The 25,620-nt window shown below is 54.0% G+C and overlaps 1 protein-coding gene across 2 annotated transcripts in view; it reads left to right on the forward strand.

Annotated features, from left to right (window-relative positions):
- Positions 1 to 25,620, forward strand: part of NTN1 (netrin 1) — a 169,461-nt gene that overhangs the window by 127,160 nt on the left and 16,681 nt on the right. The window lies entirely within an intron of this gene.

Genomic DNA, 25,620 nt, shown 5'->3' on the forward strand with positions numbered 1-25,620 from the left:
GGACCTGTGGATCCAGTGGGGGTGGAGGGGAGGACTCCTGGAAGGAGCTGAGACCGTGGACCACGTGGCCAGCCCATGTCACCTGGAAGAAGAGGGTCTGCGAATTCACTGAGGCCCTGGTTTTCCAAGCTGGCCTGGAACAGGATGTTAGGCTGTCCGGAATCAGCTGTGTAGGTGAATTTGCCATCAGACAAACATCATCCCCAGGAAAGGTTGGACCAGGTAACGAGGAGTAGATTTTGGCTGCATGGAGCAGGGGAAGGAGACGGCATTGATGTAATGCTTACTCGGTGCCGGGCACTCTTCTCAGTCATTAACCATTAACCAGCCCTTCCACCCGGATGAGGTAGGTACTGCGACGAGCCCCCATTCTAAGCAGGAGACACTGAGTCATAGAGAGGTTAAGAAGTCCCAGGAAGCAGTGCAGCTGCAGCCACATTCCAGCCAAGGTCCCCCGGCCTCCGAGTCTGCGAGTGGCGTTGACCTCTGTGTCATTCTGCCTCCGGTAGTTATGCTGGGTGGTCAGTTTCGGGTAATTTTCTGGTAATTCCTGACGGTGTGGTAGCATCCTGCCAAGAGAGGAGACAAACCGTGCAGCAGCGAGGTCGGAGGACGGAAGTGGAGGTGGAGGGGCAGGCAGTGAAAAGCTTCTGTCCTTTGCAGGTGCCAGTTACAGCGGCTCTTGGGAGTGTGTGGCCGGTTGGCATGTGGGGCTGGCGTGGCTGAAGCCACTGGTTGCGGGTGTGGAGGACCATGCACGACTCGGTCCCTTAGGTCACAAGGCAGCCCCGAGTGAGACAGGGCAGATGGGTCAGCTTAGATGAGAGAACAGTTTGGATAGGGGAGCAGGTGCATTTCACACACACACACACACACACACACACACACACACACACACACACACACGTGTGCACCCAGGATGAAATTTGCATTATAAAAACATGCCTTTTCTAAAATCGAAAAAAAAAAAACCCTCTACCACTGGTAGGAGGAGGGCAGGGAGGCCACTGCAAAATTAACATTCAGAGGGCAGGAACTTTTCTTATATATCAACAGGAACTACTTACAAACAGTGTCCCAGTGAGTGAAATGTTAAGGGGATGTCTGGCCTGTAGTGTAACTGGGTGAATACACAGCATTCGTATAATGGAAACAGAATCCCAATTAGAACAGTAGCCAAAATATCAACTACGTGGAAATAAACGTAGCATTAAAAGTACAGTGTATTTAAAAATTTTTTTAATGTTTATTTATTTACTTTGAGAGAGCGAGCGAGCACGCACGCACATGCAGGGGTCGGGGAGAGGCAGAGAGAGAGGGAGAGAGAAAGAGACAGAATATCCCAAGCAGGCTCTACACTGTCAGCACAGAGCCTGATGTGTTCATAGGCTCAGACCTATGAACCGTGAGATCGTGACCTGAGCCTAGCCAAGATCAAGAGTTGGATGCTTAACCGACTGAGCCACCCGGGCATCCTCAGAATGTATTTTTTTTTTTTATTTTGTATTTTTATTTTTTTAATTTTTTTTTCAACGTTTTTATTTATTTTTGGGACAGAGAGAGACAGAGCATGAACGGGGGAGGGGCAGAGAGAGAGGGAGACACAGAATCGGAAACAGGCTCCAGGCTCCGAGCCATCAGCCCAGAGCCTGACGCGGGGCTCGAACTCACGGACTGCAAGATCGTGACCTGGCTAAAGTCGGACGCTTAACCGACTGCGCCACCCAGAAACCCCGAGAATGTATATTTTTAAAGAGGGTAAAACTTTTCCAAGGGACATTGTGGAAGACCAGGAAAAAAAAAAAAGGAAGGTCTTACTGTGCTCTGGGTGGGGGAGACTGAACACTGTAAAATGTCACTGTCCCCTAAATAAGTTTAACGTGATTCTAGTCAAAATCCTAATGGGATAGGACATGGTCCTTAAGTTCGGCTAGAAAAATAAATGAGTACTAACAGTCAAGAGTTTTTTGAAAAGAAGAGTAGCGAAGGGTGATGTGCCCTCCCAGATTTTTACAATATTGTAACCAGGATATTTAAATTAGTGTGATAGAGAAATTACAAAAGCTGAGTAGAATGTCCAGAAATAGACTCAAATGTAAACATAAGAACTTAGTAGGTGGTAAAGCTATGATTATTTCTCCGTGAGGAAAGGAATCAATGCTGGGAAAACTGCCTATTTTTTAAAAAAATAACAATAAATGAGATTTCTGCTTCATGCTATAAACCAACATAAATCCCAGGATTAAAAATTTCTGTATTTTTAATGAATCCTTAAAAGTTCTAGAATAAAACATATCCATGTCAGTGTAATCTTGGGGGTGAGGAAAGCCTTTATAAATATGATATAAAAGTCAGACATCATAAGAGGAAAGATTTTAAGTGGCTAAAAATGAAAACTTTGGTACATCAGAACTCTCTAGAAGCAACAGAAAGACAAACTAAAAGCTGAGAAAAATATTTGTGACATAGAGGACCAAAGATTAATATCTTCAATAAATAAAGAGTTCTTATAATTCAATAAGAAAGGGTGGGGAGAGAGATTCTAATACAAAATTGGGCTGACAAAATGAACTAGAAATTCAGAGCATTTGAGCAAATGGCAGTAAGCATCTGAAATATTATACTTAGCTAGTAATTAAAAAAACAACATTAACAGGAATGGCATTTCAAAAGGTGTTAAATTGATAACTATTTACAAAACAAAAAGTAATTCCCTGTGTTGAACGGGTTGGAGAAACAGATGCGTCCACTGTGGTTATGGAAGGGCAACTCGGTACTACTTTGGGGAAGGATGATTTGGCATCGTGTATCAAAATGTATCTTTGACCCCATCCCTTCATTTCTAGGAATTTAGCCTAAGGAAATAGTGATGCATGCCAAGATTTAGCTATAAGGTTGTTATTACAGCCTTGTTTATAATAAAATAGGGGAATAACCAGCTGTCTTTCAGTAGAGTTTTAGTTACTCAATTATGGGATATCCGTGTAATTAAGTTGCAGGAGAATATTCAAATATGAAATGGAAAAATATAGTATATTGCCAAAGCACGTTACACAGGGAGGGTCAGCTCTGGTGAAGAATTGGACCAGACGCCTGATTAAAGATAAATCGATTCTGGGGGCGCCTGGGTGGCTCAGTCGATTAAACGTCTGACTTCAGCTCAGGTCATAATCTCTCAGTGTGTGAGTTTGAGCCCCATATCAGGCTCGGTGCTGACAGCTCAGAGCCTGGAACCTGCTTCTGATTCTGTGTCTCCCTCTGTCTCTGCTCCTCCTTCACTCATGGTCTCTCTCTGTCGGTCTCAAAAATAAATAAACGTTAAAAAAAATAGAAAAATAAAAAAAAGAAATGGGTGCATTGGAGCCTTTAAAAAGCGGGTTTTCTCACCTCAGCAAGGAGATCCTGTGTTCACCCAGGAAAGGTTTGCTAACCCGTTTTCCATGGAAAATTTAGCCGAATCTAGAATAAAATTTATCTCGAATTCTCAGTTTTACTATAAATTACTATATTTTGGAATTAACGTGGCTTAACCAGTTGCTACACGGTTTTTTTTTTGTTTTGTTTTGTTTTGTTTTTTTTTTTGTTTGTTTGTTTTGAGAGACAGAGAGAGAGAGAGTGAGCTGGGGAGGGGCAGAGAGAGAGAGAGAAAATCCCAAGCAGGCTCCACACTCAGTGCAGAGCCTGGCACAGCTCGATCCCACGACCCTGCGATCGTGACCTGAGCTGAAATCAAGAATCAGATGCTCAACTGACTGAGCCACCCGGGCGCCCCCAGTTTTTAAACTTCTGTGAAAACCTCAGAGACACAGAGAGAACAGAGGGGGGACACCCACATTCCTATTGCCTAGACTTAACAATGAACGTGTTGTCCCATTTGCTTCAACATGTTTTCCTGAAATAGTTTTATCTATCATCTATCTATCTATCTATCTATCTATCTATCTATCTATCTATCTATCTATTTGTCTAATCTTCTATTATGTATCTATATCTATCTATCATCTATCATCTATCTATCTGTCTTGAGAGAGAGGAAGGGAGAGAGTATGCATGCAGGGGGGCAGAGAGAGGGGAGAGAGAGAGAGATCCTGAGCAGGTTCTGTGCTGTCAGCGCAGGGCAAGGGGCGAGGCTATGTCCAGCCTGTCACTTGGGGTGGGGGTAGGGGGCAAGAGCTCTGAGCTTCCTTCAGGGGAATGTCCCTGAAGAGAGGGCACCTTCACAGTGGAGGGGACAAGGGAATGGGACAACATCGTAAATCCTTGCTATGTGTCTCCATGGTGGGAGTGTGGAGACATTGTGCAGTGACCTAAGGTGTCCATCAAGGAGGAGAGTGTAAAGCAGGGTTTCTCAATCCCAGCATGGCTGACAGAGGGCCTGGAAAATTCTTAGTTGGGGTGGATGGGGGGGCTGTCCTGGCCTCCACCTTCTAGATAGTTGTGATAGTCAAATGTCGCTGGGGGATGAAACAACCCCCAGAACACCCCCAGGAAAGGAGGCCAGAGGCTGAGCTCAAGGGACATGGGGCCCGTGTGCGGGACCTGCTCTCTGCACCCTGGCTGGGGACCGGACTCATCCCACACCGAATCTGTTGGAACGAATGGTGTTGCCATTTTCTTTGACCACTGGTGACCCACAGAAACGGCCACTTTGGAGGGTCCAGCTTACTGTTTGGCTCCTCTGGGCCAGGAGGCCCTGCTCTGGGCAGCCTTTGTGAAGCTGTCCTCTTTCCTTCCTTCTCTGTCTGTCCGTCTCTGTGTTTCTCTGCCTTTACTTCTGTCTCTCTTCATCACCCCTCTCCACCACCTTTCTTATTCCTTCTCTTTCCCGGTCTCCTCCCCCTCCCCCTTTGCTCTCCCCCATTGGGGGTCTGCACAAAGGGCTGGGGCAGAGGTCAGGCTGGGGGTGAGCAGGGCCCAGAGAGCACTGCCACCCCCCACCCCCTGCTTGGGGCCTCAGTCGCCCCAGGAAGCACAAAGGAAGCCATTTGCATAGCGGGTCCCAGGACCCCATTGTCTCCCCATGGCTGGCCTCTGCAGGTGGAAGAGGATAAAGGGATAGCCTGGGAGGCCAGAGGAGCAAGCGGGGGCGGAATATTTAGCCCTTCCCGGGAGCTCTTCCCACTGGAGACTCAAGGGGATGGCCGATGAGAAATGGGACAAGTGACAGGTGTCAGGGAGAGAGGCGATCGGAATCCCGGGGGCCCGCCCCTGTGTCACAGATATCACAGGGTCCTTGTTGGCAGGGGCAGGGTGGGGGCAGAGGCCTAAGCCTCCCTGGGGGGTTCCTCTCGAGGCCTGGGGCTGGGCGCTGGTGGGGGGGGGGCGCACCGTAGCTGGGCTGTGCGGGGCTCCCTGGCCAAGCCCCTGAGCTCACGGTCCGTCCTCTCTGGTCAGGATCGCGGTCGGGCTTGGCCCCTCACAACCTCCACAACCAGTGACCCGGAGCAAAGTAAGCCTCCTCGCCCCAGAGGTGGGCGTTAGGCAGCCCCCAAAGCCGTCCCTCCGATTTCTTAAATACCTTGCCAGGTTTAAAACCACTCCAGACCGAAACTAATCGTAATCGTAGTAATGGATTAGTCTGCCAGCACCGCCCCAAGAAAACACCGGAGACCTTGCGGCCTAAACAACAGAAGTGTACTTTCTCACTGTTTCCGGAAGCTGGAAGCCCAAGATCAGGCCGCCGGCGTGGTCGGGTTCTGGTGTGGACCCTCTTCCTCGCTGACCCGCTGTGTCCTCACCCGGTGCACCCGGCCAGGAGAGAGCTCTCCGGCGTCTCTTCCCATAAGGGTCCTGATCCCACTGTGGGAATCTTGGTGGGATACCATGCAGGCTGTAGCAGGTTGTAGTCTGTAGCCACAACTTTAAACCCACAGTTATTTACTTAAGAGCATGGATTTCGTGACCCTTCCCCCCCCCCCCCCCGCCACCCCCAATGAAAGTGTCTTCCAGGCCACTTGATGGTTTGGGGCTCAGTCTTCTCAATGAAATGAAGCCAGATGAGCTGCGTGATCTATCCGACCCCTCCCAGCTGACAATCCCGGGGCGCCCCTCTTCCCGCCTCCTTCAGGGCGCCATGCTGGTGGTTGGGAATTGGCCCTGGTGGGAATACTAACACCTTGGCAGTTGGCACATGCAACAGATCGAGGCTTTTTCTCCCCAGAGCGCCGGTTGTTACATTTTTCTCCGCATTTTCTCCGAAGGGCATCCCGGGCATGGAAGTTTGGATCTCGATATCCGGTCTGGCGTCCACATTTGACAGATGGGGGGGGGGGGGCTGAGGCCCAGAGGGGGACAGTGACTTGCCCCAGGTCACACAGCAGGTTGACGGCAGGACCCCAGGGGCGGATCCGGGTCTGCCAACTTTTCATTTACTGAGGTGCCTCAAGCAAGCGTCCTTCCGAGGAGTGAGCCGTCGGGAGAAATCTGACATTGGGGCTCAGAAGAGATTCCTTCTGCTGGAGACGGGTTCGACGCTCATGAACTTTGGGGCAGCAGGTTTGGTGAGAACAGCTTGGAAATTTCCTTCCAGCCCAGCTGGGTTAGGCTTCAACCACTGCCCTCTTCCCTCCAGCTGCTCCCACAGAGAGCACTGGACCGTGACTCATACCACAGCTGTCCTGCTTGAAGAAAGGTTAAAAGGCTGGACGGTTATACCTGCCCGTGTAGCTAGCCATAGGCTGGGGACGGCCTCCCCCGCCCCCCCCCCCCACCCCGGGAGGGGGCATGCCACTTTCCAGATATTTCCAGTAGAGTTTCCATCAGCCCAGGGCAGGCCTTCAGAGAAAGCGCGAGCGGGAGCCGTTAGGCTTCAGCACCTGCAGCGGCCAGAGGTGGGTGTGCTGGCCCCGTAAGGGGGCCCTGGGCAGGGTACCAACCACATCTGCTCTACTGGGTAAGTTATTTGAGGGGGAAACATGTTTTACTGGGACTTGGGGACCCTCTGTGGATTTCTGTCTTGTCTACTCCAGCCACCCCACACTGTATAAAGACCTGGTGGTTATCCCCTGGGGCCCCGTGTTCCCGCTCTGGTACCCAGCCAGTCACTCAGTAATGACAGTGTTGCTTAGGGTGGGCCTTGTGCTTCAGCAAGAAGCCCCAGCGACGCAACGCAGGTGTTCCTGGCGGGGCGGCTCCGTCCCAAGCAGTGAGTCGGGGGTCCAGGCTCCTTCGGTCAGGAGGTTCTGCCCTCCCCTAGGGCCTTGGGGTCATCACTGGTTTGGCAAGAGAGAGCTTAGGGCAGCAGGAAGGAGGCTCAGAAGAGCGGCCCTTCTACCTGTGTCCCATTGGCCAGAACTGAGTCACCTGACCACACCTGCTGCAAGGGATGCCGGTTAATGTAGTCTGTAAGCCCAGGAGGAGCAGGAATGGCTCACGCTCCTTGCCACAGACCTTTGTTTACTGTCCTGGCCTCAGGGGCATCTGCAGCCATCCAGTTATTGGCACTGGAAGGAAACGGTTAAAAATGTGAGGGCCTTTTCTCTGTGTGGGAAGGACAAGGGACCTGCGTGCCGCCCGACAGCTGCCCGGATTTGGGGTGCAGACGCACCCGGGAAAGTACACAGAGGCGACGCTGGGTTCCACGGCATGGCCTCATTGGCAGTGGCTTCACCAGCTGGGCCAAACGGCCAACCAGGCAGCGGGTGGATGCTACGGGGCTACAAGCATCCCTCATTCATGACCTTCCCAGGGAGCCCCGGCTTAGCCTCCCCCTCCCCTGCTCCCCCCGAACCACCCTTCAGTGTTGACGGCCGCTCCAGGCCGTGTCCACCATTGGCTCTGGCTGGACGGGTGTATCGACAGCCAACTGGATCCCCATTGGGACAGCTTTGTTTTCCCTGCCGAACACAAAATCCCCTGTTCATTCAGAGAGCCGACAAGGAGACCCCGTGGGGCTGGCCCTGTGGGAGCAGATTCCGGTGAATGCAGCGCCCGAAAGGCGGCCGCTTATTAAAGGCGGATACACAGGATAACTCTGCCCTCCAGGCGGGAGCCAGAATGGGGGGCACAGAGCTGTTACAGCGGATTAGCAGCCGCAGACTGACGGAGACAGGTGCAGCCTTGCCTGCAATTTGGAAGGGTTTATGAAATACTGATCCCCTGCTCTATAAATCCTTCCCTCGACCTCATCTGGGCTGCAGGCTGAAAATGGGGATCTCTTTGGAGTCCCCCCCCCCATCCCCAACATTCCTTGGGAATTCTAGTCCGAGGGTCGGTGCGCTTGTCTGTTCATTCATCCATCCATGGCACGGTCGCCGAGGGCCTGTATTAGGGCCTGTGCTGGGGTTACGGGGAGGATGGAACGCGGGGCCCTGAGTTCAGGGGACCGTGGTTTACTGTGTGAGAAAGAGGCATAGATCGATGAATCTGATTCAGGCTGTTGCCGGTCACGGTAGAGCCAGGCGTCCCTCGTGGCCTTGCGTGGGCCTCCCGATGTCAGGCTTCGCCAAGAGCCTGCTGGGTCTGTTCTACCTCGTCCAAAGCCTCAAGACCAGGGTGCCTGTCATCCCTCCAGGCGGGCTTTTGTTTCCTAATGGCAGATAAAGAGAATCAGGGGCAAGGCTAGAAATTTGGGGTCCTCCAGCGAAACCTCTGGAAAGTCCATCTAATGTGGCGGATTTTATACCTTGAAGAAAGCTTAGGGAGCCGTATTCCTCTGGCTCTGAGGCAGATTCGGTCTCCGTGTCTTTCCCTCATGTAGAGACGGGACCCCCGCCATCTGCCCCAGCCAGGCAGCCCCCTCATTAGGCGAGGCAGCTCAGCTCTCTGCATCGAGAAGACATGTCTGTCTATACTCTCGAGCGGCTTTCCAGAGCTCATCTCTGGTGCAAGAGTTTTGATCCTTGATTCGGACGAGATATTGGAACTTGCTCAGTGGCTCAGGGTTTAGATGAGCATGTAATAGTGGGGGTGGGGGGTGAAGGGGGTGGCTTGGACCTCAGGCCCACCGTAAAGCCTGCTCTCCCCAGGGCAGAGGCGCATGAGATCAGTGGGCTCTGAGGAATTCTCCTTGGCGGGGGCACAGGTAGCTGTTGCCCGGTTTCTAACAGGAGCTGGTGCTTGTGGGTGCCAGGAACAGCTAAATGGTATGCGCCACACGTATGCCCTCCAAACCCAGGGGTGAAGGCTGGCTGGTCTCTCTGCACCAGAATTGTCCCGGCCGCCTCTCCAGCGGGCACGTTGGGTGCAACTCTTGGCGATCTGTGGGATGCACAGCCAGGCCTCTGGTTCCCTTAGGTCTGTGGGTGGTGGGTGGGAGTCAGGAGGCCCTCCAGGACTGGGGGACAGATGTGGAGCACCCGCTGGAAATCTGGGAGTTCCTGGAGCCCGAAGAGGTGGTTACGACATGAAAGACCGATATAAAAAAAAACTCGACTGTCTTGTGCAAGCCTAGACGTGTCCAGGTGGCAAGGGCAGGGTGGGGATAAGTCCAAGTTGTCCACTGGCCCCTTGGTGACGTCCAACCTCTAGGCCCTGCAGTGGCTCAGGGGAGAGTAGCTGTGCCTCCCCCTGGAACATGCAGACTCCTAGAACCTTCTGCAGGAGGAGCATCCTTGTCTCTGATTACCTGGAGTCTTTCTTGATTTCTTTTCTTCCCCAGAGCAGACACACAACCTTCCTTCTCCACGTGGGAAGGTTAGCAGGGCTAGGTCTCGACAGGGCAGATCTCAGTGTTTGCCACGGGTCTTGCCCTGCTGGGGAGCGAGCGGCCCCCATAAATACGGTTTGCAGACAGCTAATGCCATGCAACTCTTCTGCGTTTGATCATCTTGGAGGCAGATCTTTCCCAGACGCATCGCCGACTTTCCTGCTCAGTGAGCACTACCCGTTGAACGCGATTTCACCTTGCAGGATGATGCAGGGGTTGCAAGAAGGGGTCGTGCTGTGATGCGGCCACAATCCCGAAGCTTCTGGGCCGTGGTAGGGACTGTTTGCCTCTGTTCAAAGTGGCCCTTAGGTATCCCACACCTGCTTGTCTCGCTCTCCTACTTTTGTGTGTCGTCTTCTCCTTCTCTTAGCCACCTGTTCCTTCTTCTCGCCAATGGGCCCATCTCTAGAGGGTCCCCCACCATTTAAATATATACATCCTTCCATACCGTGTTCAAGGAGCAGTGCTAACAACACTTATCAGAGTCCGTAAAGGAAGGATAATTAAACTATGAGCGGGGCCCCTGGGTGGCTCAGTGGGTTAAGCATCCGACTTGGGCTCAGGTCATGATCTCGAGGTTCGTGAGTTCAAGCCCTGTATCGGGCTCCGTGCTGATGCCTCCTTGGGATCCTCTCTCTCCCTCTCTCTCTGTGCCCCCCAAACTTGCACACACACATGTGCATGTGTGCGCTCTCTCTCTCTCTCTCTCTCTCCAAATAGATAAATAAGCTCTAAAGTATAGCAGAGACCCAAAGGGATTGCCTTTGTAAGGTGGTTGGGCCATCCAGACCTGTCCCTTCCTGCTTCTCCCCTATATTCCAGAGAACTGAGATAAAGAGACAGGTGGCCTCCACTTGAGAGGGATTTCGTAGCCAGGAAGCATTTCCACACCCAACCCAGACGCCCAGGAATTGAAGACAGGAAGAGCCCCCTTGGTTCTCACTTTGGAGAACTGAGGAACAGGCAGGTTCAGAAGAGAGACCAATGTGGTGGGGCACCTGAAAGCCACGCTTTTGGAGCTTGAAGGACCCAGGGAGGCTTGGAAGGGAGGGGGCGCTTTCTTCGAAAGTCTTGCGGGCTGATCTGTTGGTTACACAGGTGGTGGGCACGTACGGGCTGGAGCTGAGACCACCGGGGGGGGAGAGACAGAAACAGGTGAGGCTCAGCTCACAGAAGTCCCGTGCAGCCCCAGGATCAGCGCTGAGGCAGATTCAGGTTCCGGGATGGCCACGGGGAGGTGCCAGGGTGGGCCGACCTTCAAGCAGGTGGCCCCCCGTGGTCTTTGTCCAGTCAGTGGCAAGCGAGAGAATGTGTCGGCTTTCCCTCAGGGCGACCGGAACGCCTTGGTTGAGTTCTGAGGTTGATTAGTGATGTCTGCCGTGAGCTCAGCCGGGGAGACTGTTGGTCCACCTGCTGCCTGGTGGCTTCCCTGCCCCACCCAGGCTTGTGCTCCACCTGTGTCTCCCCCGGCAGCCCTCGTTGTCTTTTTTTTTCCGGAGACAGGTTGTTGATCATCAAGCCTTTCGTCTAGGAGCCCCAAGTTTCAAACCTGCTTTCCTCTTTTTCTCCTTTGCACCGCCCGGGAGCTCATCTGCCAACTCGTTGGGGGAAGGAACCACTCCCGAAACAGCTGCGGCAAGAGGAGGACGAGCCTCCTCCCTCCTTGAATGTGGCCTGCCTGTCCCTTCCTCTCCCTGGCAGCCTCTGAGGCCACAGCTGCATGTTCGAAGGCCTTGGCCGCTGGGACGAGGGGCAGGGGCGCGCCGGTGGAAAGGGTGTGGTTCTGCCCGAGAACCGGAAGCTGAGAGGATGGGCCCTGGAGAAGGGGCAGCCCCTGGCTCGGGGTGGGGGCAGGGGAAGGGGCAAAGCTCAGTGGTCATCGGGTTGTCCTTGGCTTTGGGGACAGAGGTTCTTCCAACGTGGGGTGAGAGGCAGCTGGTGTTAGCAGAGGCGAAATGCCCGTAGAGGCCGTTACGTGGCTCAGACGGGGATGAGGGAGGGCTGCCCAAGTGGAGACTTAGCACCATCCCAGGTGTTCCGGCTGGACATGGGCTGGGCCCCAGCTGCGCCCCGTGGACCGCACTCAGCAGCCGTCTGAGGCCCGGGCAAGATCCGCAGGCGGGGAGCCCGGTGACCCCAAGGCCCGTGGGGCTGGTGGCAGAGCAGGGTCTGGGGCCATCTTTGCCGTAGAATTAATCCCCTCGGCGTGGTTCACGCCAGCTGGGGAGGACTGGGGGTGGGCGGCCAGGGGTCAAGAGAAAATTCTGGATGTCCAGGAGCTGGTTCGGCGTGCCGAGCTCTCCTGCCTCCAGTCAGGAGCGCTTTTTGCAGCCCCGAGGGCTCTGGGCAAGAGGCTTTAATCTAATTACATGCTTTATTTGAGCCAATTTGTTTTCCAATCCATCTTGTTCAGCAAGAAGAAAGAGCGCGCTGGGGACTCATGGCACCCTCTTGTTCCGAGGGGAGAAGAGGGGCTGCTCTCTTGCCTCACGTGGGCCAGTGCAGCCCCTGACCCTCCCCCAGCCCGGCCACCCCACCCCCACACCGGGCCGCCTTGCAGGGAGGGGCTGGGGGCTGGCCACCTCTTTCCTCAGCCCAGGGAGGGAGAGAGAGCCCGCTTGCGGGTCCCCTCTTCCGGGACTCCAGTGCGCCTGCTATTTGCGCCAGGCTGACCGAAGCAGGACAGGCTTCTGGGCGGGCGGTGCGGGAGGGGAATGCTCGTTCCCGTGGGGTCGGTCCGGCCCGGAACCTTCCTGGCCTCCTCCTGCGAGGGCTGCCCTCAGCATCCCAGGCCCAGGACTTCAAATCGGCAATTATATTTTGAGAGAGAGAGAGAGAGAGCAGGGGAGGGGCAGAGAGAGGGGGAGACACAGAATCCGAAGCAGGTTCCAGGCTCCGAGCTGTCAGCACAGAGCCCGATGCCGGGCTCAAACTCACGAACTGCGAGAGAGATCACGACCTGAGCAGAAGTCGGACGCTTAACTGACTGAGTCCCGCCAGGCGCCCCAGGACCTGTGTGCCTAAAGTCTGAACAAAACACCAGCGTCCTTCCTCCCTCCCCGGAGAGGGAAGATTTATCAGCTCCAGTCTACTCCCCAGGCCTGGAGCCTCCACTCGTCGAGGCTCAGCTTTTGTGTTTCGCGGCATTTTCCCCAAATTGTCTTTCTCCAGCTTCCCTGGAGCAGCCCGCTTCGGGCCTGGGTTTTTACACAGACTTGCGTTTTGGGGCGGGGTCCCTTGTAGGGCCTGGTGCCTCCCGCCCTTGGACAGGGGAGTGCCGAAATTGCACGGAGCCGTGGTGTCAGCTGAGCCCCCCTTTTATTCAACTCACTCAGCAAATATTTATCGAGGGCTTACATGTGTCCCAGGCCCCGGGGAGAGGGCAGCGAACGAGGCAGCGCGGCCCCTCGTCCTCCGGGAGGCAGGGCAGAAAATCAACACACCGAATTGCATCGTGTGTAGCTTCTAGCCCTCTGTGACAAGTACTGGGAAGAAACCAGATCCCCCAGAGATGGGTTTGCTTTTTGGAGCAACCAGAGGTCAGTCAGTACATATTCGAGTGAGCAATTTAAAAAAAGAAAAAAAGAAAGAAAAAGAAATTCTTTTCTTTGGGTGCGCCAACAATACACCGAGATTCGTTTTCTTGTCCTGGTCCTTGAACCGCAGTAAAAAAAATAAGGGTGGCTTACGCGTTTTAGAGCTTAGCATGTCGTTAGATCTTCGGAGGGTTCCGTGCATTTAATACACGAGCAACCTGAGGTTCAGAGACATGCAGTGACACACCCAAAGACACACAGCTTGAAAGTCATGGAGCCAGTCCTCTGGGTTCCTCGACAGCCACCTGCTAAGTGCCCCTCAGTCCATCAGATTCTGGGGTGGACCGTTCCCAGTGGACTGAACCCCGGGGTTCGGGTAGAGACAGACACTCCAAAGGGAACAGGCCAGGACCCGCAGAGGAGCCCCCGGGTGCGGAGCTCGAGGGGGCTGCTGTTCAGATCCCAGCGGCGCATCTCAATACGGGCAGTAGGGTCCCCTGATTTCGGGTGCCCCTCAAGCCCTCTCCATAAGGGACGCCCCAGCCTTTCTCAGGGTGTCACGTGGATCACTGCAAAGGGGGGCTGACTGTGTCTCTTGCTTGGGGACCCTGTATCTGCGGGTTTGTGTGTCCCAGCAGCATCTCACAGGGGCACCTGCATTCGGCTGGTGTTACGGTGCCACGGCCGGCGGGTTCAGCCAGCACTGTGCCCGGTGCTGGGACCGAGGTCCGGTGCACCGCCAGGAGATGTGGCAGACAGGCTGTTCTGGACCGTGAGATAGGCGCTCGGAACGCTGGCTGCCCGCTCTGGGTCCAGAAAGATGGTGGGGGCGGACGCGCTCGGGTGCCCAGACCCCACCGTGCCACCTGCTGCTCGGTGGGGGTCAGTTTTATAGTCTCTGCTGAAGCCCAGGTGCAGTCACCCTACTGGTCCGGCCCCACCTTTTCCCCCTGCTCGCCATTCACTGTCGTTCAGCTGGGGACCCGCTTAGGGGGTGCTCCGAGGGCCACGCCCACTCCGCAGCGCCCTCTCCTCCCCGAGGTCCCAGCCACGAGGTCCTGTCCCAGAGAAGCCGTCTCTGACGCTGCACCACCGTCACTTCCTCCTAAATCCCGCGCGTGGGCAGGACGGTTATTGTCATTGCCGTGCCCCTATTTCACTGATGGGGAGACTGAGGCTCGGAGCGGTTAAGGGCCCCAGATCACTGGGCTGAGTATGTGATCTCGTTTTACAAGAAGCAGCTGCTTCCCCTGGAGCTTCTCTCTGGGGCCAGAAGTGGGGCCGGGCCCGTGGTGGGCTGCAGGGGGGTCTCGGAAGGAGAGTATCTGAAGTTGCAAACGTCGGGGTTTGCTATCTGGGAAGAAAGGAGGGTGGGTACCGGGGAGGCTGTGCTGGATCCGTCAGACCCGGGTCTGACGGTTGAGCCTCTCTAGGGGAAAGTACGGGAAAACAGGGTCCTGGCTGGGCTTGGCACAGTGCACATGTCTCCACCCATGCGGGTGCAGCAAGGGGACCATCTGGGAAGCCCTGGGCGCCGGTGGCCGGAGCCGGGGAAGGGGCAGGAAGGCAGGGCAGGGCTTACCTTGGAGCACGGGGAAGGGTCTGGAGCACCAGCCTCGGCTCTAACCCGCTGAGCCCCGGGCCCCCAGTTTCACGCAGGAGGACGATCCAGTTCACCGCGCTGTGGAGCACACACCCGTGCCCACACTTCCTCACCGGAACGTGTCTCTGCGGTCTTTGACGAGGGATGAGGCTTGTGGGGCGGAATGAGAAGGCTTGGGAACTGGCTCTTCGTGAGGACAGTCCAGAGTGGCGATCATGTTGCGGTGGCCTCAGCTGTGAAGTGTTGTCTGGGCAGCCCGGGGCGGGGCGGGGCGGGGCGGGGCAGGGGGGGTGCCCATCCCATCCCTGCTAGTGAGAGGGTGAGAGCCGGCCTCCATCGGTGCAACTTGAGACCCTGCACCCAGCAGCCCCCAACCACCGAGGCTGGGCCAGAAGCCCCTGGTGGCTTTGCGTGACATTGAAAATAGAACCCAAACTGTATCTGGCTGCACACGGCCTGTCAGACTGTGTGAGTCGCATCTCTGCCTCTGTCTTCATTCATTCTGTGCAAGGCACCCCAGCCTGCATTCAGTCCCTGGGCTGTGCCAGGCACTTGATCCTGCCTCAGGGCCTTTGCACAGGCCTTTCTTCCGACTTGGAACCCTCTGCCCTCAGATCTTCATGCCCCGCCTCCTTTGCACTGTTTAGGCCTCTGGGTTGTTTTATCCCATAAATAAGTGGTCCCCATCCTCACCGAAGAAGGGACTCGCTTCAGAATATTTGTAGTGTTCCTTTCTTCTGAACACGAGAGTTGTATACTCATTACGGTAAAACTAAAGATACAGATAAGCCAAAGCGAGAGTGTAAAAACCAACCCTAGTCCCGCCAGGCAACGTTTTGGTGCATAAGATTCTCTGCTAGAATAGAATTCAAACCCTTGCCCAGGTCGACAAGCCCCCAGGGACCCCCTGCAAGCGACGCAGTCCCACCCCCTTCACCAGCTCCAGGCTCCCCTCCTTTCTGTGTCTGTGTCCCTCCTGGCCCTTTGCCGCCCTGTGTGCCTCACAGAGCTGAGTCCTTGTCCTCCTAAATGCCACCTCCCGCGGACTGACCTTCATATCTGAGTAGGTCTCCATCCCTGCCCCCGCTCTCTACCGACACGCACTGCTCACGTCTCCCTCCCCTTTATGAGTGTCACTCTTTGATAGGCGTGATTACACTCATGTTGTTGACCTGTCTCCTCCCGCCATGAAGCCTCCCCAGCGTTTCGTGAGCCTCACTGTCCACCCAGCGCCTCCCAGAGCTGGCCACATGGAAATCGCTCAGCAAGCTCTTTAAGTGAGTGGATGGATGATAAATCCGTAGAAGTGAGGGTGCCACGTCAAAGGGTGTGCATTTTTCCAGGGTTTTGACATTTCGATGCTGGTTGCACGCGAGGAACATTAGCTTGCACCCTTAGCTTAGCTTGCACACCTTGTGCGTGTGTCCGTATGCAAGTTCATGAGCCAAAAGTCCTATATTCCTGTGGATTTAAGTTGCATTTCTCTGATCACTTGAGATTGCCCATTTTTACATCTCCTTGTCCCTTTTATCCCCCTCTCTTGTGAATTGCCTGTTTCTCTCTTTTGAATTTTAGCTTGCTTGTCTTATTGATTCCCAAGAGTTCTTTACATATTAAAGACCCCCATCCTTTGCTATCTGTGTCGCAAACACTTTTGGCTTTTTTCTAGTCGTTTGCTTCAAAGGTCACAGGCACCTGGTGCCTAGCTCCTCTGCCAGGCCGTTCCTGGGGGCTGCCTTATTTGGGGGAGTCCTAGGCATTTCTGCTCCCGAGCCCAAAGTCAGAAGGGCATTACGTTGTAGAGGCAGGTAGGGCTGATAGAGTAGATGGGCGAGACCAGCACAGGCTTAGAGAGATGTCCGGCCTGTGACCCTGGCTGTCCCTGAGAGGTGGCTGTACCCTGGGTAAAGGGCTTGTGGGTGGAGATACTAGGAAGGTGGTCTTACTTGGGGGAGAGTCTTTAAATCACCTGCAGCCTTGGATGGAGAGGGGGGGAGTTGGCTTCACGAGGAGTGCTTCCTGCACCCTCCCACGCCTTCCCTACAACGGTCTAATTTATGAAGCCCCCGGGCGCCCACCGTGTGCCAATGGGACTCTGGCCTGAGGAGGTCTGAGTGGCTTTGTGGCTCTAGGTCGGGTGGAGCCCAAACACACTTTCTCCGGACAGGCTGGCCTCACCTGCCTTTTGTCAGCTGCTGGTGGACAGAGTGGCCCAGTCGAAGTGGATGGAGCCAGCCAGGTGTCCCTCCTAGCCCTGCCCCCTGAACTTTTCCACCCTGGCCAGGTGGCGGTGGAGGGGGGGTGGGGGGTGGGGACCAGGAGCCCCCTCCCCTGCGCCCAGCAGCTCACCCAGCCCTGCAGGTCTCGGCCTGGGGATGGACCGCGGTGGCTGGTGTCCCTTGCTCGTCACCCCCACCTTCCGAGCCTGACAGCCCAAAAGCAGAGAGGCAGGGGTGCTGCTCAGAGCGAGACCTTGGCCAGCTCCCCGCCCTGCTCCGAGGGAGGTGCCAGATGCAGTGCCCCTGGTTCCAACCGGGGGACGCTGGGCCCCGCCTGCCATATGCTCGGAGATGAGCCTCGATCTGGCGAGCAGGCCTGCCCAGCAGGATTTTTGGCACCTGGGGCACCGGAGGCAGACCAGAGGGGTGAGCTACCCGAGGTGGTGGGAGAGGACGGGAGCGGCTCAGCCGCTGGGATTGGGCCTGTAGGGCCCCCTCTTGGCTCTTGGCTGCGGGCTGGTCCGGGGAGCAGGTGGGGGGAATAAAAGGGAGGTCGGCTGCTCCCAGGAGGAGCCAGGACGCCAGCCGGCCAGGATGGGCCTGCTGCGAGCTGCAGACGGCAGCCTCCGGGCCTCGGCGGCTCTCTCTGGTCCCCACGTCCGTCCCTGGCCGTCCCCGTCTTTCCGGGGAGGAGGATATGGGACTGGCAGGTGACCCTGGCGTAGGGGCCCCTGCGGATCTCACTGTACTGATCCGTACCCTCAGTTCGAGCCCCGGGGGGGTCCCCCGAGAGAGCGGGGGCCCACCCCTCACTCTCTGCTCCTGTGCGGAGACGCCCGGGGGGCCCGGCCGCTGGTCCGGCGAGGACGGGACCCTCTTTCCTGAGAGTCATTTGTGCCGGGCACAGAACGCGGGGTCGGCTGCTGAGTGAGATCGGTCAGCTGGTCTGCAGGGTCTGTGGGTGCACGCGCTCCTGCTAGTTTTTATTTCAGCGTCGAATGAGTAGGACACTGCTTCCCCCCCCCCTTTTTTTTTTAAGTTGAAAAACGATCGATTTTAGGGACTTCCACACGGTCCTGCTCACCGATTTCCACCTTTTTCTGTGTTTCTGCCCCAGATCAAGTAGCATCGGATCCAGGGTTTTCTGAAGATGAGTTCTCTCTTCTTTAGTCCGACTCGGTCGTTGACGTTTTCCTACAAAGAAACGCCTTTCATTCAGTGTCCAAGATTTCAGCCTAAAGCTGTCTACGGTAGCTTTATACTTTGTAAAATGTTCTTTAGACCGTGGGTTGTACTGCTTCCCTCATTACTTCCTGAAGCGTATCTGAGGTTTCTCTCTTAATTCATAATTAGACCTGACAGTGTTTTGTCTGGTCTTCGTTTGCTTGGTTTATTGTTGTTGTTGTTGTTTTGGGTTTTTGTTTGTTTGTTTTGTTTTTTGTTGTTTCTGTTTTTGCTGGAGCTTATTGGTTCGGGGGCTTTCCTGAGAGTCATTTCTTGGGAGTGTTTGCATCTTGTGAGTTTTTCTGCTATTCTGTCCCCCTGCTTTCTACTTCTGTTGTTAATCTTTTCCCCCAGCTCCCTTCGGACGTTGTTTTGCTCACTTTCTAACTTCTAGAATCGAGTGCATTTGTTTTCATTGTTTTCTGTTTAGGAATAAATCCTGTTTATTACGATGCGGTTGGGAAATGTGGCCTGTACATTTCCAGCTCTTTTGGAATTAATTTAGCATCCTTTTACTGCTTGTGTGTCTGTCCGTTCCTTTGTGTGTTGCTAATACCTTTTTGTTAATATATCTCAATAAGATATTATTCCACACAGAACATTCTCTCCATTTTTATTACTGGGCGAACTTCTTTGTTACTTAGTGGTGAACATAACTTCCGTCAAGAAGCTTACAGCTTTTCTTTCAGTGTTGTAAGCTTTGAAAACAAACTGCTTCAGGGGTGCCTGGGTGGCTCAGTCAGTTGAGTGACTGACTTTTGATCTCAGCTCAGGTCAGAATCTCATGGTTTGGGAGTTCGAGCCCCTCATCTCTCTCTGTGCTGATAGTGCAGAGCCTGCTTGGGATTCTCTCTTTCTGCCCCCCCCCCTATAATTATTAAAAAAAAATTTTTTTTTAAGTAATCTCTGCACCCAATGTGGTGCTCGAACTCACAACCATGAGATCAAGAGCCTCGTGCTTGGTACACCTGGGTGGTTCGGTTGGTTAAACGTCCAACTCTTGATTTCAGCTTAGGTCATGGTCTCATCGTTTGTAAAATTGAGCTCCTCATCGGGCTCTGCATTGACAGTGCGGCGCCTGCTTGGGATTCTCTCTCCCTCTCTCTCTGCCCCTCCCCTGCTTGGTCTCTCTCTTTCTCAAAATAAATAAATAAACTTAAAAAAAAAGTCACATGCTCTACTGACCTCACCAGACAGGCGCCCCCATATTACCTATAACATATTTCCCGTATTCTCTGGTGTTTTGTGGTTGCCTTTGAGTTTTTTGAAAGCACTATTTGATCTAATGGCTTTTATTTGTTAGAGTCAAACATGAAACAGCATCTCTTAATTTTTACCTACTTAAGACTAAGAATTGTATCCCCACCGCATTCTACTGCTTAGTCTTTGTTAATATGATCTAAAATTTCAGGCTACGTTTTATCGTTATTCATACGTGTATGTCCTTATATATACTCATTCACTGATGTTCCCTTTCAAAAATTTAAAAATTATTTTGAGGGGTGCCTGGGTGGCTCAGTTGGTTAAGCATCTGACTTCGGCTCAGGTCATGATCTTGTAGTTTGTGAGTTCAAGCCCCACATCCAGTTCTGTGCTAACAGCTCAGAGCCTAGAGCCTGCTTTGGATTCTGTGTCTCCCTCTGTCCCAGCCTCTCCCCTGCTTGCACTCGGTCTCTCTCTCTCAAAAATAAATAATAACCATTTAAAAAATGTTTTTAAATTATTTTGATATTTGCCTTCAGTTTTAGAACCAAATATGAAATGTCCACAAGGGCTGGTTTCAGAGCCCATCACCGGCGCATTCATATTGTACAATCTCATCAAGGCTCACCAAGACTTCCCCCTCTTAAACTCTTACTTTTGATTCATTTCATGGTTGTTTTGGAAAACATTCTCGAGTATCTCCCTCAAAAAAGGATACATGATTGGAATATTGTCTGGGATCTTTCACACTGAAGAACGCCTTCTGTTCTTTGCGGTGTGCACACATATGAGACAGTCTAGCTGGGTATAAAAATCCTAGACCAACAGACTTTTCCCTCCTCCTATGAGCATTGTTCCATGGTCATCTGGCCAGCTTCTTGTTGTTGATTTTTCATCCGTATAGAATTTTCTCTCATCCTGGTATTTTGTATGTCGTGCAGAGACATGTCTGAGTGTTGGTGTCTTTTCCTTGGTGTTTTCCCAAAACATCCATGAACCTTCTCCCTGTGTGTATGTAGGTCTGCCTTTAGCTCAAGAGCCCAATCTTTGATTCTTGTTTCTGTTCCACTTGACTTCTGCTGCATTGTCTCCACCTCCACTGTCTCTCTTATATCCTTACCACTTTCTCTTTTGTGGTTTCTGTGTCTTTATCCTTTTCCTCTAGAATTCACGAGTGTCTCTCCAGTTTATTCTCTCTGTGTCTGAATCAGGTTTCTCCAGTATGATTTCTTTTTCCTGCTTCCAAAGGAGGGTTTTTTATGTCTGTTTGTTTGTTTGTTTGTTATTGAGAGAGAGAGCACAAGCAGGGGAGTACAGCAGAGAGAAGGAGAGGGAGAATCCGAAGCAGGCTCTGTGCCATCAGCACAGAGTCCGACATGGGACTCAATCTCACCAACCGCCAAAGTGGGTTTTAACGGTGCTCCTGAGTTTTTAGGTTTTGGTTTCGGTTTTGGTTTTCCCAGTTCTTTCTCTCCTGCGTCACACTCTGTGTACTATTGTATGGTACAGTCTCTTCAGCTCAAGTGGTCTTCCCTTACGGCTTTCTTGTCCAATTGCATAGAGGTGGTGCCTTTTTAGATCTTTTTTAGCCTGCCATGCCCATTCAGTTACATGTCATCTGTGTCTGTTTTCAAGCCGTGGTGACAGAGTTTGAATACGTGTGAGAGAGACCGTATGGCCTGCAAAGCCGAAGATATTTGCTGTTTGGCACTTTGCAAAAAGAAAAAATTTGCAGATCCCTCTACTGGCGTGACAGACGGATTCTCATCTCAGCTCCAAGCTGGATGGCAGGGGGAATGCGTGCAGCTCCCTCCCTGCTCCCCGGGTCCTACCAGCATTTTCCCTCAATTCACTTTTGCTCTGCAGAGATGGTATCCTTCTGTCTGCACTGCCTGGTCTCCTCATTCTCTGCACTAGTGATCTTGATAACAATGCAAGTTCAGGGGTGCCTGGGTGGCGCAGTCGGTTGAGCGTCCGGCTTCAGCCAGGTCACGATCTCGCGGTCCGTGAGTTCGAGCCCCGCGTCGGGCTCTGGGCTGATGGCTCAGAGCCTGGAGCCTGTTTCCGATTCTGTGTCTCCCTCTCTCTCTGCCCCTCCCCCGTTCATGCTCTGTCTCTCTCTGTCCCAAAAATAAATAAACGTTGAAAAAAAAATTAAAAAAAAAATGCAAGTTCAGAGGTGCCTGGGCGGCTCAGTCGGTTGGGCATCCCACTCTTGACTTTGGGTCCAGTCGTGATCTCACGGATCATGAGTTCGAGCTCCACATGGGGCTCTGCACTGACAGTGTGGAGTCTGGTTGGGATTCTCTCTCCCTCTCTCTCCCTGCCCCTCAGCCGCGCGCGCGCGCTCTCTCTCAAAAATGTATAAAACATTAAAAAAAAAAAAAAAAAAAGAATCCTCTCCCTGGAGGAGGGAACCACCGCCGATGCCCCCACCCACTTCCTGCCCCTTTGTTTTCTGGTGGTTTTGCCTCTGTGTCCTCTCTTTTTTTCAAGATCTTTTCTGTTCATCAGACAAAAGGCTGCGTCTCGAGGTAAAACCTGGGACAGGTTTTGCTTGTTTTACCACCATCTGCCTTTAATTAATAAAGATTGCTCCCAGATTCCAACATTGGGTCATCTATCAGTTTAGTTTTTGGCGTTAGCGTGGATTTCTCTCTCCCCCCCCCCCCCCCCATCGTCTTTACAGCTATTTTGGAACAAAACAAGGAGAGAGGCTCCACGGGAGCTGCCCAGTAGATGTGCCATTTTGAAGGAGTCGGGACTGCGTCGTGTAAAAGCCGTGGCTTGTCCGCCCCGCAGCAGGCTCCTTAGCTGTGTGTGCATCTGATCAAAGAAGGAAGTGCAGGAACATTTTCCCTATCCAGGGACCACTTGTCCAGTGACCTCAGTTCTCTGGAATACAACCCAAACAAAGAGTGCACAAGCAGCCAGAGAGCTGCCACGGTGTCCGTGTTCCGGGCGTTATTCACTTCACCCAAAGGAGGGTGTTTCCGTTTCGCTCATTCGAAGCCGGGTTACCCGTGTTTTCTGCACGCTTCTAACGGTCTTGGTCTTTGCATTCCTAGCCCACAACCAGATCGGAACCGGCAACTCTGAAGGGGATAGGGAACGTTTTTTGACAACGGGCACACTGACCTAAGAAGTGTTTCTGATGGGGGCACTGGGGTGGCCCGGTCGGTTAAGCGTCTGGCTTCAGCTCAGGTCGTGATCTCGCGGTTCGTGAGTTCGAGCCCCATGTCAGGCTCTATGCTGACGACAGCAGGGGGCCCGCTTCAGATTCTCTGTCTCCCCCTTCCCTGCTCACACGTGCATTCTCTCTCTCTCAAAAATAATAAATTTTTTAAAAATTAAAAAAAAAAAGAGGTGTTTCTGGTGGACCAGAAGGAAAGACATAGGACCCCTGCTCTCACCCCACAACTCACACACCAGAGTGAAAGCAGATACAACTGCAAATGCTTACCAGTGCCTGGTAAGGGCAGGCGCTCTACGTGAGCGCCCTCCACTTTGAGTCAACAACCACGTCTCTGGGCCTTTCCTCTGCCAGTCTGGGTGCCCTGGGCACCCTGGCCCTACCTTCCACACCTATAGTTAGTTCCAGGAGTGACTCCTAGGACCCTGGCCGCGCATCAGACTCACCCGGGGAACTTAAAAAATCAGGACAGGGGCACCTGGGTGGTTCAGTCAGTTACGTGTCCGACTTCAGCTCAGGTCATGATCTCATGGTTCATGGGTTCAAGCCCCACGTCGGGGGCTGTGCTGACAGCCCGGAGCCTGGAGCCTACTTTGGATTCTGTGTCTCCGTCTCTCTCTCTCTCTATCCTTCTCCCACTCATGCTCTGTCTCTCTGTCTCTCTCAAAAATAAACATTAAAAAAATTAAAACTCAGGACATGCAGGGGCACCTAGGTGGCTTCGTTGGCTAAGCACCCGACTCTCGATTTCAGCTCCGGTCACGATCTCACAGTTCATGAGTTCAAGCCCCGCATCCGGCTCTGCATTGACAGCTAGGAGCCTGCTTGGGATTCTTCTCTCTCTGCTTCTCTCTCTGCCCCTCCCCTGCTCGCTCGGTCTCTCTAAATAAATCAATCAATCAACAAATCAATAAATAAAAACTTAAAACACAATCGGGACATGCCCCCTAAACCAGCGAAATCAGAACGTCTTGGGAGTGGGACTCAGACATCAGTGTTTCTTAAAGCTTCTGGGTAATTCCATCCCCTGGGGCCCCGGGTGGGGAACCACCGGGGTGTGACTAGCGGGAGCTTTCCAGCCAGACCGCCTCATCTCTAAAAGGCGGCTCATTGTCAGGGCCGAGGGCTCACACCTCGTGCCTCGTTGGTAATGTTGAGGGGCTGCCATTGAGGTGCTGGGTCTCGATAGTCACGGGGACCCACCGAGGCTTTGTCAAGCAGGGTCTCACTAGGCAGGGATGCACGCCACACGATCTAAGACGGTTTCTGTGCCAGGTGGATTCTGGGCCCCGGAAGGAGGAGCTGTGGATGTTACCAGGAGGGAAAGGAGGGCGCCAGGGCCGAAGGTGTCACGGGAGGTTGTCGCGGGGTCCGGCCACCGTCCCTCCAGCCCCACGGTGCCGGGCTGACTTGTGGCGGATGCTCTGGAACCTTCCTGGCTTTCAGGTGGGACTAGCGCTGACTGCCTGGGCTGTGTGCCCCGGGCTGAGACGGAGGGGGTGTGTCTGGCCCTGGTGCCGGGGAGGCAGGGTGTGGGGCATTTCCTGCAGACTGGAATGCAAGCCCTGACGCGGGCCAACGACGTTCGACCTTCGTAAAAATAATAAGGAAGCGACGAGAGTGGATTCAAGGCTGCCCCAGGAATAACGTCACCCAGCCCTGCTCGTATTCCAATTCGCTTCCCTCAGTGGAGAGGGCAGGGAGGGACTCGAGCCAGCTCGCTCAGGACCGCAAGGACTTACGCACAACCCGGGTTCAGACGCAGTGGTGGCTTTGCTGTGAGCGTCATCTGTCCCTGAGCTGGCGGAGATGTGGCCAAGAGCAGCCGTTCCCACGGGTGAAGCGCGCTGTGGTGGTCATGGTGCCAGTGCCACTGATGTATGGGTTCGGGCCACCATCACCTCACATTGACCTCTCGGGCTTGGCCACAGAATGCAGGCTGCTGTGTCTGGACAGCCCAGATCCTGCGTCCCGAGAGGCCCCTGCTGCGGTCACCAGCCAGCCAGCACTTAGGGCCTCTGGTGCTCCTGGGCGGGGCCTCCTGGCAGGTGGGCGGGGCCTCCTGGAGAGTGGGCGGGGCATCCTGACAGGTGCCTTCTGGCCGGTGGGGGGGGGGGGCCTCCTGGCAGGTGGGCGGGGCCTCCTGGGGGGTGGGCGAGGGCTCAGGTCCAAGGGCTCAGACCGCAGGGCAGCAGGAGGAGGGGCTGCTTTTCTCCCCCATTTCCTGAGACTGGTACCCAACCAGGTGCCCCAGGAAGTTGGTTCAGGAGGGGGCAGGGGGCTGCCAGGCCCATGGTCCTCAGGGCAGTGGGATGGAGCTGTTTTTCCTTCAACCGAGGCACCAGTCAGTGAATTCCAGAACTTGGAAGGAGGCGTCCACCTCCCATGGGGCCAGAGGCTGACTTTAGCGAAATCTCAGGAAATTTCGGGAAATCTCTGAATATTCTCTTCTGCCTATCGGAGCCATGATGAGGGCAGGGGGGCAGATGCACTGGGAGGCCTGATTTGCTGCTCTCGCTTTGTCCTGTGCCCCCACACAAATCATTGCTCACCCCCACCTTGGCCTTGGTGTTCCCCTCTGCAGAGTGAGGGATGGCACCTGTTCCTGGGGCGGTCACCTCTTTGTGTGTGTGTGACCTTTGTAGCCCCCCTTCTCCTCGCCCGTCACCAGGACACGTGCCCAGCTCACATCCACTGCCCGATGCCGTGTCTGCTCCTAGACCAGGCTGGGCCGTCCAAACCCCCAGGCCGCTTCCCCACCGGCGGTGTGTGCGTCCCCAGCTCTGAGCATAATGGCCCACATTTGAGGGAATCCGTTGGTTTGCAGAGACACTGCTCGGCATAACCTAGTGCAGTAATCGAGCAGCATCTCAGATCTGAGTCTGAGGCCCAGCCGGGGCACCGGCTCTCCAAGATGCACCGGGCGGGTAGTCCCGGGTTTCCTATCTGCCGGAAGGGAGTATCACCCACATATCAAAGAACTGAGCGGGACCCAT

This window comes from Felis catus, chromosome E1, assembly GCF_018350175.1.
Source record: "Felis catus isolate Fca126 chromosome E1, F.catus_Fca126_mat1.0, whole genome shotgun sequence".
NCBI classification, from domain to species: Eukaryota; Metazoa; Chordata; class Mammalia; order Carnivora; family Felidae; genus Felis; species Felis catus.